This window comes from Emys orbicularis, chromosome 15 (assembly GCF_028017835.1).
Source record: "Emys orbicularis isolate rEmyOrb1 chromosome 15, rEmyOrb1.hap1, whole genome shotgun sequence".
NCBI classification, from domain to species: domain Eukaryota; kingdom Metazoa; phylum Chordata; order Testudines; family Emydidae; genus Emys; species Emys orbicularis.
The window spans coordinates 6,538,941-6,547,070 of record NC_088697.1 but is presented as its reverse complement, the minus strand read 5'-3'; the positions used below and the strand labels follow the sequence as shown (position 1 = coordinate 6,547,070).

The window sequence follows — 8,130 nt, the reverse complement described above, 5'->3', positions numbered from 1 at the left end:
TGATTTACTGATTTGACCTGAACTTTATCACTGCATTGTTTAACCCTTAGCTGAGTGATGTTTATAGTCATTTAGCCTTAGTGATGTGTGCTCTCGGCTTTATTTGTTCATGTTAATAAAACATATAACTGGGATAAAGTGCCACAGGACTCTTTGCTGCTTATCCCAATGGAAATCTTTCTCAGTGCCACCTTTTTAGCCCTGGCTTTGGGTGATTTGAAGTTGGCTCTCTGGTCTTAGTTGTAGGTGGAATCTTGATCACCTTCTGGGGCTTGGCAGCTTAGAACTTTTGGGGGCTTTTCTCTGCCTTTTTGGTTCCCACTGCAGTCACCACATTCTGATGATTGTTCCTAGACATGGCCATGGTGGCCTTCCTGGGGATCTTGGCAGCTTTAGCCAGCTTCTTGGTGGCTATTTTCCTGCTCAGAGCCACTGTCTTCTTCTCATGCCTTGTCCTGGAGGCCCAGCTGCTGGTTGAATAGGAAGGAGCCAAGGTGCTGGTGACTTTAGCCTGCACCAAGTTGCCTTTGCTCATCAGACTCCTGAATCCAAACTGCATGTGGTTCTTGTTCTTCTGCACAACATAGCCCATGGAGAACAGGGATCTGCAAATGTGCATTCATATGATACCTTTGTTTAATTTATGAAAATATAAACTAGATACAGAAGACTGGAATCATTTCAACTGATGGAGAGGTTTGCTACGTTTTTATGCATTTGCATAGTGAAACATTGAGTGTTTACATTCATTTCAAGAGTGGAATTTGTGAGCATAATGGAGAATATAAATGAAATTGTTTTCCCTTTTTAAAAAAAAAGTGTTATCAGAGGGTACTTGGATTTGAACCAAGGACAACTTGATCTGCTATTAAACACTCTACCACTGAGCTATATCCCTATGGCAATAGTGGGTTGGAGTTATGATCTCCAGGACTTTCAAAGACAGACCCTGCTTCAGCGAGTTCCTTTTCTATTCTCGGACCACAGGTGGTTTTAAAAATGGGGTTTGATTAAACTTCATAAATGTCGTAAACACCAAGCTTGCACACCCACTGATATAGCTTCTCCCACTGACATAGCTGCCACCTCCTGGGGAAGTGGATTAACTACACCGACAGGAAAACTCTCTCCCATCAGCATAGAGCAGTGGTTCTCAAACTGTGAATCAGGACCCCAAAGTGGGTCGTGACCCTGTTTTAATGGGGTCACCAGGGCTAGCGTTAGACTTGTTGGGGCCTGGGGCTGAAGCCAAAAGTCTGAACCCCACCACCCAGGGCTGAATCCCTCAAGCTTCAGTTTTGCCCTCCCCCTGGGGGGCAGGGCTCAGGCTTCAGCTTTGGCTCCCCCACCTCTGCCCGGTGTGGAGGGGCTTGGTGTTTGGTCCCCCTTTCCTAGCATCATGTAGTAAGTTTTTTTGGCAGAACTTCATTTCACATGCAGTGAAATGAAGTTTGAGAAACCCTGGCATAGAGCATCTTCATTAATGAGCTGCAGCAGTGTAGACTCAAAGTTTGAAATGTAGACTTGTCCTTAGCCTATGAGTAAGACTAGACTTGTTTCCCTATGGCACCATGGGTGCTCAGGCATTGAAAGTACAGCCATGAAAGCACCACACACCAGCCTTCCCTAGTTGGCAAGAATCAAACCACCAGAGAAAGACCCCCATGGTTTCCCAGCCCAGCTCCCTAAGCACTCAGCCACAACCACTTAACACAGGAGCTTTTCTACCTTATGGTTCGGTTCTCACTGAAGTGTCATTTCCAATTGTTTGCTCAGACTGGCTTACCCAGCACACTCACTGCTGTGCAGTTCTGTAAGCGTGGTCATGGCTGAACAGCAAGAATTCCTGCCCATTTCCCTACTGGCTGGAGCATGGTTAGAGTATGTTTGTGGTTAATGATGTTACTATAGATTGTTCATTTCCTACCTTGACAATTCGGACAGTCCCTTTTCCCATCATATCTCCAGCACATCAGTGATTCCAATAGCAGGGGCAGGTTTTCTCTGGGGCACGGAGATTTTTCGGGAAGTTGGCGGCTCCTTTCTTTCCTCACTGTGGAGTACACTCAGCTTTTTATTCCACCCTTGATGACTCATGGAATAAGAATAGCAGCATGAAGCGGAGAGGGAATATCTCACTGCCAGAGGGGAAGGTGGCCACGTCCCCTCTGTCTGACCATTGCCATTGCACGAGAGAAGGTTTCAATGGAATCAAATGCCCTGACTCAGACAAGAGACACAGGGAGATTTTGCTGTTCATGGATCCATGCAAAGGAAATTGTTTCTCTGTGTGAAAATGAGGAGGGAAATGAAACACCCACATGGCGGTGCCTAAGCCAAAAGGGAACCCTATAGGATTAGAATAGGATAAGTTCTCAAGCAGCATGTTTCTTACTTTGCCCATCTGTCAATTTTGATTATTATTGCTGGAAATATTTTGCCATTGGGTTGTGTGTTTACACAGAAATTGAGATTTACCAACAAATGCGTAATTCTTCCAATCCTGCCTAGTCTGCAGTTGGTGAGTTTAGAGGGACACACTCACTCTTCCCACTCCCCATGCCAGGCCTGGGCTCTCCAGGTTGTTAACTTCCCACACTGCTGGGATCCTCCCCTGATCTCCCCTCAGACCTCTACCCCCCCACCCCCACTTCTGGGATCCCCTCCCAGCACTGTCCAACTCCCCTGGTGGCAGGATCCCCTCCCATTCCTTTCTCCCCTCCGAGCAAAAACTCTGCACTTTTCCCACACTAGGAGTTGAACCCAGGCCGCCTGGGTGAAAACCAGGAATCCTAACCACTAGACCATATGGGACTGGTATAGTCAGTAACATTTAAAAGTAGCCATTCTTCACCAAAAAAAACCCCTTCAAAAACAGACTTCAAAGAGCAACTGCAGAGTTACAATTTATTTGCAAACTTAACACCATTAATTTGAGCTTGAATAGAGACTGGGAGTGTCTGGGTCACTACAAAAGCAATTTTCCCTCTCTTGGTATTGACACCTCCTCATCAATTATTAGGAGTGGACCACATCCACCTTGACTGAATTGGCCTTCAGCACTGGTTCTCCCCTTGTAAGGTAACTCCCTTCACTTCATGTTCCAATACATATTTATGCCTGTATCTGCAATTTTCACTCCATGCATCTGAAGAAGTGGCTTTTTACCCACGAAAGCTTATGCCCAAATAAATCTATTAGTCCTTAAGGTGCCATCGGACTCTTTGTTGTTTTTGTGTATTTTGTGTATTCTAAGCTGATCTTAACACTTTCAATGCCCTTACAAACTTAGGGTATGGCTACACTTGCAGATGTAGAGTGCTTTGAGCTAAACCAACCTTCGTAGAGTGCAGTAGGGAAAGCGCTGCAATCTGTCCACACTGACAGCGTCAAGTGCACTGGCATGGCCACAGTTGCAGCATTTGCAGCACATTGGGAGCGGTGCATTATGGGCAGCTATCCCAGCATGCAATTGACTGCAACGTGCTTTTCAAATGGGTGTGGTGGGGTGGGGTGGAGTGTGACAGGGTGTGTGTTGTGTGTATGGGGGGGAGAGAGTGCATTTTGGGGGGGCTGAAAGCATGTCAGCGTGCTGTCTTTTAAGACAGCAGCAGACCTCCCCCTCCTCCACGCCTCTCTCTCTCACACTCAGCATTCCACAGTAATGGCTTGCTTTGTCTCGGAGCCGGCTGTCAGAAACGGAGCTTTCAAAGGGCATATCCGCATTCCTAGGAGAGTTCAAAACAATGAGAACAGTGGCCACTTGACTTAAGGGGATTATGGGACATTTCCGGAGGCTGATTAGAGCGCAGTAATGCAACACCTCATTCACATTGACGCTCGGGCATTTCAGCCACTACGCAACAAGCGTTAATCTTCTCGCCGAGGTGGAGTACCAGGAGTGCTCTAGCGGTGGAGTCAGAGTGCTCTACGTGCCTTGCCAGTGTGGATGGGGTGTGAGCTAGGGTGCCCAGGGCTGCTTTAATGCGCTCTAACTCACAAGTGTAGCCAAGCACTTAGATGCTTCTCACTTAGGCTGGTTGCTTTTCAGACAGGCTCTCCCCTTTGATCAGCACTTCCGTTGCTTGGTGTGGTGCTGTCTGTAGATGTAGGTGGAAGAGAGAGAGAAAGCATGGCAAATGTCTCTCCCTTTTATCATGTCCTTTCTTCCCTCTTGGCTTTGCTCCCCCCCTTCAGAGTCAGGTGAGCATTAATGAGTCTCTCCAAGCAAGGTTGAGCAATTCCCCTGTGTGGCCTTATGCAGGTGAATCATTACATTGTAGCTCCCTTGCTGGACAATGGCTGTTGATGGGCTGTTTGACACTCCAGGTATTGGTTACTTTCCTTGCTGTTGCTACTGGGGAGCTAATATTTGGCTGATTCCCCCAACTTACAGCATAGTGACAACCATACTACACAATTCTCATAACTTCATATGCATTAATGATATACATATATGGATAGAGAAATGACTTTCAGCAGATCATAACCTTTCCCCTGATACCTTACAAGTCATGCTCTATATGTAAGATCACGATTATATGAAAATGAGGAATATGGGGGTTACAGCACGCTCCCCCAAAGGTATAGACTGTCACACAGAGATTCTATTTTCATTTGTTATGTAACTAACTTTGACCTCTGTGCCTAACACTTATAATCACTTAAAATCTATCTTTCTGTAGTTAATAAACTTATTTTAATGTTTTACACTTCCTTGTGAAATTGTCCAAAGTGCTTAGGAAAGCTGCTCAGATTAAAAAGGCTGATGCATGTTCACTTTCTTTTTGAGGAAGTGGTGAATTAATTAATGAGCTTGCACTTTTCAAGAGGTTTTGAGCAGTGTAAGATGGTACATTTCTGAGGTGCAAGGCTGAGGGCTGGGGAGATATGCTGGTGTCTCTCTATGTATAATTGAGAAGTGGCTTATACAGCATTCATGCCACTTAGTTGGGTGCATTTCTGCATGTTGTTGGCTGAGTGATCAGAGCACCAGGAGGGGTTTTGCTGCTTGTCACTAGTGCAGCATTGTAAGACACAGCCCAGGCTAGAGAGATAAGAGGACAGAACGGTCCCACAGTTTGGGATTGTACCCCACGGATCCCACCACACAGAGACCCTCCTGTGACCAGCCGTGGTAATATTGTGCTTAGTACTCTGCCTTGTAGCTTCAACAGCTGCAGATGCAAGATGAGTTACAGTGACCTTGACCTTCTTTCCATGTTTATCCAATGCCTCCTTTTGACACTTGTCAGCAAAAAGACCCGTTTCTTTTGCAAGCATTTGTATGGCTATCCAGAGTCGGACTTCTCCATTAACAAAAAAGAGTGACCAAAAGGTGACAAGAGGACGCGTGTTCAGCAAGGCGGCACTGGATGCTGGATCTGCTCTTTATCCAGAAGGTCTCTTGGCAAGCTCTGCCACAGTGCCACTCTCTGGGACTTCTTCCCTAACTGCTCCATTGCTCGGCAACAACAATAACATGAAAGGTGAAAGCACAGTAATTCTCCATTTCCTGCAAGGCCTGCAGAGAACCCTCTAGAAGGGTGTCTGTGCATAGATATCCCCAGCGAATCGCATGGGCGCACAACACAGGCTCTCCTGTCACAGCAAATTGCAGCCGGAGCAACCTCCTTGCCAATGCCAATGCCTGTAGACTTTTCATCAACTCCAGATTAAGGATTTGATTCTCTCCAACGCTCCTCTGGAAAGAAGCCTTTTCCTTCACAAGCAATTACTTGGAATTGTGAAGGGAGGTCTCTTCTGTTTCCTAGGAAGACAGAGGAAAATGTGAGCAGAGGAGACAAAAGCCATAGAACAAGGCACCACTGGGAGTTGAACCCAGAATGTCTTGTTTACGAGATAGGTGCTTTAGCCTACTAAGCCATGGTACCTTCCTCTAGGGCCTTTTTGCAACGGTTCCCCTTGACAGTCCAAGACAACACCTTCACATTCTAAAGTATGGACGTTCCCCATTTCCCTCAAGACTTTCAGACTTTTTGCTGTCTGGCTCTGTGCACAGAAAGCCACAGCTGAGTTGACAGAGGGCTTCTAACATGCGCTTCTCCCACAAGCTGCTGTGATCATATACTGATTAGTGTTTCAGTCACAGCAACTTCAGCTCAACTCTAAGTCATGGTAACCTTTCCATCAGCTCCAAACTTACCATTTAACACTTTCCAAGACTTAGCCACAAAGAAGGCTCTCTCTGTCTTGAACAAGCACTTACAAGGATTGTGCAGTGAGGTCTTTTCTTTTCATGAGAAGAGATACAAAAAAAGGAGCCTGACAGACAAGCTAGATTCAGCAAGGGAAGAACTGGGAGGCCAAGCCACGATCTCCTGGTTAGTAGGAAGGCTCTTCATCCAGTTCTTCCCAAAGATTACTATCTAGAGGCCACTTCCCACAGAGACCAATTATGGTTACAGACCCATCCTGAAATTAGACTAGGATATTTTAAAGCTTTATCTTGTAGTAAAGTAACACAATTCAAACATGTCATCACGGAGGAGAAAGCACTCCTTCATTTCATATTTATTGCTACTGATCTCACTGACAAACTTCCTTTTCTCGGTGCTGCTCCCAGCACTTTAGGGAGTTTTTCCTCTTCTCCCTTCCAGCTATGGTTATGGGACTGCAGCAGCTCCCCAGATGGCCAGCTTTGCTCTTTCACTTACATCCTTCACTTCTTTGGATAAAGCTGTGTTTGCCACCAGTTTACTCCATAGCTGAGACCTCAGGTACCAGCAGCTAGTTACAAATGCTCAATTCCCATTGCCAACAGTGGGAGGTTATCCTGGGCTGCCAGGGCTGCAGGATTTGGCCCAAAGTCAGTCAAGATGCTACAGCTGCTGCACTCTTATATGGTGAGTCCTACAGCCTTTTACCAAATTGCTCTGCCATAGTCTGCAGGGCGGATTGATTTGCTGAGAATCTGGCAGAAGAGAGACCTGGGAGTATTGAAGGAAAATGTCCTCAGTAGTCACAACCTGCAGGAGCAGGAAAGGTTGGGTTTGTTTTAAACTTCTCTCCCTGCTCAAGCCTTTAATCATTCCTATGACTCTTCTCTGAACCCTCTGTAATTTATCAGGGAAAACAATCAACCAATGAACCAAACAAACAAACCAAACCAGACTGTTCTGACTGATGTAACCATCTATTGCCTTCCAAGGTTGAATATAAATCAGATCATTCCATTCACCCAAGAGTTCAACTTTAAGGGCATTTTGTTTTCTAGTTAAATCAAATCCTGTGCAACAGCATTATTGTTAACTCATCACTTGGTCACTTTACATTCACAGGTTCAAAAAGTTGGCAGGTCTAAGTCTTTCCTCCTACACCAACATGAAAAAAATCAGTGACAGAAAATGCCCTGAAGCACCTCTTCTGCCTTGCACGACAGACTGGGGAAATACACGAGGGAAAGTGCTTTCCTCTCTCCTCCTGACACTGGGTAACATTTCTGTCTGTCCTTGAGATCCTGTCACAGGAACAAGCCTTGGGGATGCAAATAACATGTTAAGGCTTCATTGGTTTGTACATTCCTTTACTCCTTCATTAGTGATAAGGGTGCATGAGCTAGAAATAATCCAGCTCTGACTTTCTCACCGTGGGCAATTTACAGGCTCACAATAAAAAAAAATTCTTTCTTTCTAACCTGAGCAAGTTGAATCAAGTCATTGCGAGATGATAAATACAGAGCCCCAGGATGACTTTCTTTCATCAAATATTTTTTAGAGTATATCACATTAACTGGGTGGGTCTCCTGCGAGGAAGTGTCTGTCCAGTGGCAGAACCCTGTACATTCCCCATTTACAAACTCATCTTCAGTATATAAGCCACTGAACCAAGCAAGGGGGGAGGATCCCAGTGGTCGGGCTCCAGCCTGAGCAAGCCCCTGGATCCCGAGCCTGGCAAGCCCGAGTCAGCTGGTCTGGGACAATTGTGAGTTTTTAATTGTACTGTAGACATACCCTTGGTGTCAAAATCACAGCTTTCTCATGAGGGAATCAAGCCCTAGTCCCGCACATGAGAGGTCGGGATAGTCACCACTATACTCATGAGGTCAGAACTGCCAACTGCCCCTGCACAGGGACCTAGGGGAAGAACTTGGCCAGCTCCTAATGTGGC

General features: G+C 45.9%; 1 non-coding gene across 1 annotated transcript; it reads right to left on the bottom strand.

Moving 5' to 3' along the window:
• Positions 1 to 2,742: 2,742 nt before the first annotated feature.
• TRNAE-UUC (transfer RNA glutamic acid (anticodon UUC)) lies at positions 2,743 to 2,814 on the bottom strand. The gene has a single exon. It is a non-coding gene; the product is annotated as a tRNA-Glu (tRNA).
• Between the last annotated feature and the right edge of the window lie 5,316 nt (positions 2,815 to 8,130).